This window comes from Cebus imitator, unplaced genomic scaffold, assembly GCF_001604975.1.
Source record: "Cebus imitator isolate Cc_AM_T3 unplaced genomic scaffold, Cebus_imitator-1.0 Scaffold58, whole genome shotgun sequence".
In the NCBI taxonomy this organism is placed as follows: Eukaryota; Metazoa; Chordata; class Mammalia; order Primates; family Cebidae; genus Cebus; species Cebus imitator.
This window is the reverse complement of record NW_016107373.1, coordinates 1,112,465-1,121,677: the sequence shown is the minus strand read 5'-3', so window position 1 is coordinate 1,121,677 and position 9,213 is coordinate 1,112,465.

The window sequence follows — 9,213 nt, the reverse complement described above, 5'->3', positions numbered from 1 at the left end:
CCCAGCTAATTTTTTGTATTTTTAGTAGAGACGGGGTTTCACCATGTTGACCAGGATGGTCTCGATCTCTTGACCCTCGTGATCCATCCGCCTGGTCCTCCCAAAGTGCTGGGATTATAGGCGTGAGCCACCGCGCCCGGCTGGGTATATGTTTCAAATGCAGCCAGATCGACAAATGATAGATTCCAGTAGGTCAGTCATTTATAGTTTGGGTCACTTTAGGCCATTAATCTGTTCTTGATCACAATGGACTATCCTGTGGCATCTTATTCCAATAATTATTTCCTCTCTTACATGCTTTATTTCTCCTTCATTGATTTCTTGCCCCTCCCTGTAAATTTATTTAGATATTCCTATCCTGGGAGGAAAATCCTTTTTTTTTTAACTTTCATTTTACGTTCAGGGGTACAAGTGGCAGGTTTGTTACATAGGTATACTGGTGTCATGGGGATTTGTTGTACAGATTATTTCATTACCCAAGTATTAAGCCTAGTGCCTATTAGTTATTTTTCATGATCCTCTCCCTCCTCCCACCTTCCGCCCTCTGAAAGGCCCCAGTGTGTGTCCTTCCCGTCTATGTGTCCATGTGTTCTCATCCTTTAGCTCCCACTTTTAGGTGAGAGCATGCAATATTTGGTTTTCTGTTCCTTTGTTAGTTTGTTAAGGATAATGGTCTCCAGCGCCATCCATGTCCCTGCAGAAGACATGATCTCATTCTTTTCTATGGCTGCATAGTATTTCATAGTGTATATGTACCACATTTTTTTTATCCAGTCTATTGTTGGTGGGCATTTCGGTTGATTCCATGTCTTTGCTATTGTAAATAGTGCCGCAGTGAACATGTGTGCCTGTGTTTTTGTAATAGAATGATTTCTATTCCTCTGGGGATATACCCAGTAATGGGATTGCTGGTTCAAATGATAAGAAAAATCCTTTCAACCAAACAGTTTGAGCTTTTTAAATACCTTCTCAGAAGTAGCTAAATCCATTTCTTACTACTATTCTAAGAAACCATGCCTTCAGAGGTCATTTGCATCATAATGCCAAGTCTAGTAGCCTTTTTCTCGGTTCTTTCCTTCACTTCTAGAGAATGTTACACTAATGTTACACTGTTAGACCGTATCTTTTATCTTGAAACTTTTATTTTCCCTTGATTTTAGTGAAAACTGCTTAGAAATAATTTTTCTTCCTATTTCTCTGATTAGTTTTCAATTCTATGTAGTTCTGTGTTGATTATTTTATGTATATATTTGTCTAGGGTCATTGTTATTTTCTTTTCTCTGTTACTTTGATTTTATTGACTGCTATACTTATCTCTTCTTTTGGAGAATATCCACTTCTATCTCTGACCTTAGTCCTTATCTTAACCTTTACCATTGTTCCAGACTTGACATTTTCAGATAGATCTGCTTTTTCTGACTCAACCTATTAAACTGAACTGACAGGTTAAAAGTAATAAACCTTCATCCCAAACTTACACCACATAAAAAATTAATTGGAGATGGATCAGGAATCCAAATGGGAAAGGTAAAACAAAAATGCTTCTACAAGAAAATAGAGAATATTGGCCAGGAGTGGTGGCTCATGCCTGTAATCCCTGTACTGCGGGAGGCCGAGGCCGGTGGAGCATCTGAGATCAGGAGTTCTAGACCAGTCTGACCAACATGGTGAAACCCCATCTCTACTAAAAAAAAAAAAATACAAAAATTAGCTTGGCATGGTGCTGGGCACCTGTAATCCCAGCTACTTGGGAGGCTGAGGCAGGAGAATTGCTTGAACCCGGGAGGTGGAGGTTACAGTGAACCAAGATCACACCATTGGACTCCAACCTGGGTGACAAAGTGAGACTTTGTCTCCAAAAAAAAGAAAATGCAGGAGAATATCTTCATGATTTGCAGATCAGCAAAAATTTATTTTCTTTTCTCAATTTTAATAGTGTATTAATCTTTGGTTTGATGGTTAGCACTTTTTAATTTTTTTAATTTTTTCTCTCTTTTTTTTTCCAATCTTTGAAGCAAATTGAAAAGGTGTAGCCCTTTTTTATTTCAAAAAATAATGTATTTTGGCCAGGTGCAGTGGCTCATGCCTGTAATCCCAACACTTTGGGAGGTCGAGACTGGCGGATCACTTGAGGTTAGGAGTTCAAAACCAACCTGACCAACATGGAGAAACCCCATCTCTACTAAAAATACAAAATTAGCTGGGCGTGATGGTGTATGCCTGTAATCCCAGCTACTTGGAAGGCTGTGGCAGTTGAATTGCTTGAACCCGGGAAGTGGAGATTTCGGTGACCCAAGATTGCGCCAATGCACTCCAGCCTGGGCAACAAGGGCAAAAACCTCATCTCAAAAAAAAAAACAAAAACAAAAAAACGGTTTTTCCCGGGTTCAAGTGATTCTCATACCTAAGTCTCTCGAGCAGCTGGGATTACAGGTGTACACCACCACATTTGGCTAATTTTTGTATTTTTTGGTAGAGACAGGGTTTCACCATGTTGGCTAAGATGATCTTCAACTCCTGACCTCAAGTGATCTGCCTACCTCTGCTTCCCAAAGTGCATCAAAGCTATTTTTAATATGGAAATAAAGAGCACCCAGATGAGAACAAGCAAAAGCTATTCAGAGCAAAAAAGAGTCAGCTGTTATCATTTGCATTTGGCAGAGACTCAAAAGCGGACAGAGGAGTGGGAAAGCTTTATAGTAGTGGGACGAGGGGCGGGGAGGAGGAGAAGGTTTCATGTGTGCCCTAATTGGAGGCTCCTGGCATAGGGCAGCTGCAGACAGGCTGATTAGAAGCAGGGCATCCTGTGTGGTTAGGTACATGTTTGGCTTTCTTCAGTTGGTCCCAAGTTGGAGGGGGTGGGACCAAAACGTAGGGTATTAAGTAAGTCATGGTTCTTTTGGGCCAGTGGTTTTTTGTTTTCATTTTTAATTTATGATTGATACATAATGATACATGTTTTGATGCATGTCTAAATTGTGTGATGGCCTAATCAGGATAGTTAGCATATTAATCACCTTAAAACATTTACTGTTTCTTTGTGATGAGAACATTTAAAAACCTCTTTTTTTGGCTGGGCGCAGTGGCTTACCTCTGTAATCCCAGCACTTTAGGAGAGTTCGGTGAGTGAATTGCTTGAGTCCACGAGTTCAAAACCAGCCTGGCCAACACGGCATAACCCTGTCTCTACTAAAAATACAAAAAATCAGCTGGGCGAGGGGTTGCATGCTTGTAATCGCAGCTACTCAGGGAGTCTGAGGCACCAGAATCGCTTAAACCATGGAGGCAGAGGTTGCGGTAAGCTAAGATGGCACCATTGCACTCCAGCCTGGGTAACAGAGCAAGACTATGTCTCACAAAACAAAACCTCTCTTTTGCTATTGTGAAATATACATTATTGATAATTCCAGTCATTCTGCTATGAAATAGAAAACCAGAACTTATTCCTCCTATCTAACTGTAGTCTTGTACCTGTTGATGAATTTCTCACCATCATCCTATACCCTACTTCCCCATCCTTTGGTAACTTCTGTTCTACTCTCTACTAGTTTAATAACAACATCTTAGATTCCACATGAGTGAGATCATGCAGTATTTGTCTTTCATGCCTGCCTTGTTTCACTTAATGTTCTCCAGTTTTATTTGTGGCTGCAAATGACAGGATTTTACTCTTTTTCTATGGCTAATTTCCATGATATATATTCTACTTTTTTTTTTTTTTTTTCTTTCTACTGCTCATGGGTGTATTCCATGCTGATTTTTTTTTTTTTTTTTTTTCATAGTCTCACTCTGTCACACAGGCTGGAGTGCATTGGTATGGTATTGGCTCACTGCAACCTCCACCTCCTGGGTTCAAGCGATTCTCCCGCCTCAGCCTCCCAAGTAGCTGGGACCACAGGTGTGTGCCATCACGCCCAGCTGATTTTTTGTATTTTTAGTAAAGACGAGGTTTCACCGGGTTAGCCAGGATGGTCTTGATCTCCTGATCTTCTGATCAGCCCTCCTCAGCCTCCTAAAGTGCTGGGATTACAGGCGTGAGCCACTGCGCCTGGCCAATTTTTGTATTTTTAGTAGAGACAGGGTTTCACTGTGTTGGCCAGGCTGGTTTCAAACTCCTGACCTCAAGTGATCCGCCTACCTTGGCCTCCCCAAAGTGCTGGGATTACAGGCATGAGCCACCTAGCCCAGCCTCCACATTTTATCCTTGCTGATAAACATTTAGGGTGATTCCATATCTTGGCTATTGTGAATTGAGCCAGTTATTATAGTGGTTATTGTTGGCTTCCTGGACTGGTTAATCAAGATAGTCTGACATCATTGACTCATTAGATAGTAGGTTGGCTTCTTGGGCTGGTTGCTTCAGGTTGTGAGTCAGAATTCTGTCTATATATATATATATGGTTCAGCTGTAACTGTAATAGGTCTATTGTTCAATGCATGCAGCAAGTGAGTATGCCGAAACACTGGGTTGCAGCAGAGAAAGAGGTTTAATTGTAGGGCTGCCAAAAGAGGAAACAGGAGGAACCCTCAAATCTGCCTCCCCCAGGGAGTTTGGGGTTAGAGTTTTAATTTAGGAGTTTGAGAGTGGGCTGAAGTGTGGAGATCATTGATTGGTCCAAGGATGCAGGGTAAAGACATGGCACAGAGAGATGAAGAAACTATATTCTTTTATTTTTTTAATCTTCTAGAGCTTTCAGATGAGAAGGTAGAAACTATATTATTACATTGGTTTGGTTTTTCTGTGGAGATCTTTAAACTGCTTGGTGTCAGCTATTCTGCTGTAATTCAGGATCTGCTTGTGCAAATTTTTTTTTTTTTTTTTGAGATGGAGTCTCGCTCTGTCACCCGGGCTGGAGTGCAGTGGCACGATCTTGGTTCACTGCAACCTCCACCTCCCTGGTTTAAGCAATTCTCCTTCCTCAGCTTCCCAAGCAGCTGAGACTACAGGCTTGTGCCACCACAAGCTAATTTTTGTATTTTCAGTAGAGATGGGGTTTCATCATATTGGCCAGGCTGGTCTTGAACTCCTGACCTCATGATCCACCCACCTCAGCCTCCCAAAGTGCTGGGATTACAGGTGTGAGCCACTGCACCCGGCCAATTTTTATTTTATTTTTTTTACAAAAAATAAAAATAAAAATTTTGCTCTGTCACCCAGGCTGGAGTGTAGTAGCACTATCTCGGCTCACTGCAACCTCTCCCTCCCAGGTTTAAGTGATCCTCCCATCTCAGCCTCTTGAGTAGGTGGGACTACCATGCCCAGCTAATTTTTATATTTTTTTCTAGAGATGGGGTTTCACCATGTTGCCCAGACTGGTCTCGAACTCTTGGACTAAAGTGATTCTCCCACCTTAGCCCCTCCAGAGTACTGGGATTACAGGTGTTAGCCTCAGTGCCCATGTACTTAAGCAATTCTTAAACAAAAGCCTTCTGATTCTAACATCAGGGAGCCTATCTGTAGAACAGTAAGGATGCAAATGGTTACAAGGAAGTCAGTCAAAGTGCAGCCTGATTAATGGTTAATTTTATTTCTGTCCAGAATTCTTGTTAATCTTCTAAGAAAGGGTTCATAGCCATTGTCTGTTAGTATATTCAGTCTCTTGTTAAAAGATAAAAAACAGGTTCCATCAGAATGGCAAGCCACATCTGGGAGAAGATACTTGCAGTGTGTATATCCAACAAAGTACTTATATATAGCATATATGTTTAAAAATCCAATTCAGTAAGAAAAAGAAAACCCAATGCTAAAAATGGCCAAAAGGCTTAAACTAGCACTCCACAAAAGAGGATATCTTAGCTAGTGCTTATGGTTCCAACTACTCAGAGGCTGAGGCAAGAGGATCACCTGAGCCTGGATGATTGAGGCTGCAGTGAAGTATGATCATGCCACTGCACTCCAGCCTAGGTGACAGAGCAAGACTTTGTCTCAAAAAATTAAAAAACATAATAAAATAGGATATCCAAATTGCTAAGCACATGAAAAGGTGCTAATAGGGGAAATTGCAGTTATCAGGGAAATGCAGATTAGGTGAGATACTACCACATCTTTACCAGAATGGCTAAAATTAAAGGATCAGTATTACCAAGTGGTATATAGATTTATAGCAACCATAGCACTCAAACACTGCTGCTGGGACTGTGAACTGGTACAGATACTTTAAACCTTTCCGGTAGTGTCTATTTAAGCTCAGTGATCCACCATGAACATTCCTAGCTTTGTCTCTGATAGCAGTGAGTGTTTACATCCACCAAAAGACACATACAAGAATATGATAGCTAAAAACAGGAAATATTGCAGACGTTTATCGTCAGTAGAATTTATTTATTTATTTATTTTTTTGAGACAGAATCTTGCTCTGTTGCCCAGACTGGAGTAGAGTGGTGCGATCTCGGCTCACTGCAGCCTCCGCCTCCCAGTTTCAAGTGATTCTCCTGCCTCAGCCTCCCAAGTAGCTAGGTCTATAGGCGTATGCCACCATGCCCAGCTAATTTTTTGTATTTTTAGTAGAGACGGGGTTTCACCATGTTGACCAGGATGGTCTCGATCTCTTGACCTCGTGATCCACCCGCCTCGGCCTCCCAAAGTGCTGGGATTACAGGCTTGAGCCACCGTGCCCGGCCCGGAATTTATTTTTAATATTATGTTACATTAATGAGGTAGGGTACTATGCAGCAATGAAAAAGAATAAACTGCTGCTACACCCAACGATACAGATGAATTGTATTACAGACATAATGTTGAATAAAAGCCACACACAAGAGTTAATATTGTTTATTTCTGTAAGAAATTCAAAACAGCCCAAACTAATCTATGGTGATAGAGGTCAGTAATGATTTCCTTGTGGTGGACTTGACTGAGAGGATTGTATTGGAATATTGGATATGTTCTATAACTTCATCTGGCTTGTGGTTATATGGGTGTATATATATAAAAATATTTCTTGACCTGTACACCCAAGATGTGTACATTTCAATGCATCTAAGTTATACCTGAATTTTTTTTTTTTTTTTTTTTTTTTTTTTTTTTTTTTTTTTTTTTTGAGACAGTCTCAGTCTTGCTCAGGCTGGAGTGCATTGGTACAATCTCGGCTCACTGCAGCCTTCACCTCCCAGTTTGAAGTGATTCTCCTGCCTCAGCCTCTTGAGTAGCCGGAATTACAGGCACACGCCACCACGCCTGGCTAATTTTTATATTTTTAGTAGAGACGGGGTTTCATTATATTGGTCAGGCTAGTCTCAAACTGCTGACCTTGTAATCCACCTGCCTCGGCCTCCCAAAGTGCTGGGATTACAGGCGTGAGCCCCTGCACCTGGCCTTTTTTTTTTGAGACAAAGTTTTACTTCTGTGGCCCAGGCTGGAATGCAGTGGAGTAGTCATGGCTCACTGCTCATGACTCACTGCAGCCTTGACCTCCAGGACTCAGGCCATTCTCCAACCTCAGCCTCCCAAGTAGCTGGGACTACAGGTATGTGCCACCACATCTGGCTAAATGTTTTTTTTTTTTTTTTTTTTTAGTAGAGATGGGTTGTGCTATGTTGTCCAAGCCGGTCTCTAACTTCTGGTCTAAAGTGATCCACCTGTCTCAGCCTCCCAAAGTGCTGGGATTACAGGTGTGCACCATGATGCCTGGCCAAAAAGTAATTTAATATGTACCCATTATTTCCTCCTTTAGCTTTCCTTTTGTTTACTCTTTTCCTTAAAATCTTTTCGCAGTCTGGCTTCCCTGTCTTTTGTTAAATGAAACTAGCCTCTCAGTTATCTATTTCTAAAACCCTGCCACTCCTTTATCGTGTTTCATCATTCAGCCATTAAATCTTATCAGCTGTTTATGCATTGCAGGAGTGCAGTGGCCTGATCTTGGCTCACTGCAACCTCTGCCTCCTGGGTTCAAGCAATTCTCCTTCCTCAGCCTCCTGAGTAGCTGGGATTATAGGCGTGTGCCACCATGCCCAGCTAATTTTTGCATTTTGAGTAGAGATGGGGTTTTACCATGTTGGCCAGGTTAGTCTCAAACTCCTGACCTCAGGTGATCCACCCTCCTCAGCCTCCCAAAGTGCTGGGGTTACAGGCATGAGCCCCTGTACCTGACCCTCAGCTTTTCCTTGAAAATACCTCCCATCTATACTGTTTCCAAATGACGCTTGTGCTAGAGTTTTAGACTTGATTACAATCCTTAATTATTGCCAAGGACCTAACTGATTTCCCTGCTTTTCTTTCTTTTCTTTTTTTTTTTTTTTAATATCTATATTTTATTGCACTTTAGGTTCTGGGGTACATGTGCAAAACATGCAGAATTGTTGCATAGATACATACCTGGCAATGTGGTTTGCTGCCTCCATCCCCCCATCACCTATATCTGGCATGTCTCTGCATGTTATCCCTCCCCAACCTTCCTACCCTCCCCCCCCCATTTCCCCGATTTTCACTCAAAAGTGTTCTGCTTTATACCCACAAAGCTATCTTTCTAAAGCACCATTCAGGACGTTGTTACCACTCTGATTGCATCACTTCCTCTCATTAAAACCCTTGGGTGGGCCGGGCGCGGTGGCTCAAGCCTGTAATCCCAGCACTCTGGGAGGCCGAGGCGGGTGGATCACGAGGTCAAGAGATCGAGACCATCCTCGTCAACACGGTGAAACCCCGTCTCTACTAAAAATACAAAACATTAGCTGGGCATGGTGGTCGCGCGCCTGTAATCCCAGCTACTCAGGAAGCTGAGGCAGGAGAATTGCCTGAACCCAGGAGGTGGAGGTTGCGGTGAGCCGAGATCGCACCATTGCACTCCAGCCTGGGTAACGAGCGAAACTCCGTGCAAAAAAAAAAAAAAAAAGTTTTCTGCAAAGGAATTTGGAGGAAAGAGACTATTCCAGTGAACAGTTTGCAAACTGGCAGAACAAAGGGAGTGTGCAGGTTTTATAGTGCTTAGGTTTACAGTCAAGTCTGTTTATGCAAAGGAAGGATTGAAACTTGCTTAGTTCTGATTGGTCAGCATAGCCAACTTCTGATTGGTTGATAGAGCTGAGCCCTGATTGGTTAGTTTTCAAGTCGCAAAACAGAAGTCTGTCAGACATTTTTTTCAAAAGACTGATTGAATTCTGCCCAGTTTATGTTGGGATTGAAAACTTCAACCAGTTCAGCTTGTTTGTAAAAAGGGAGGTCCTGTGCTACTTTTATACATGGTTTTTTTTTTTTTTTTTTTTTTTTTTTTTTTT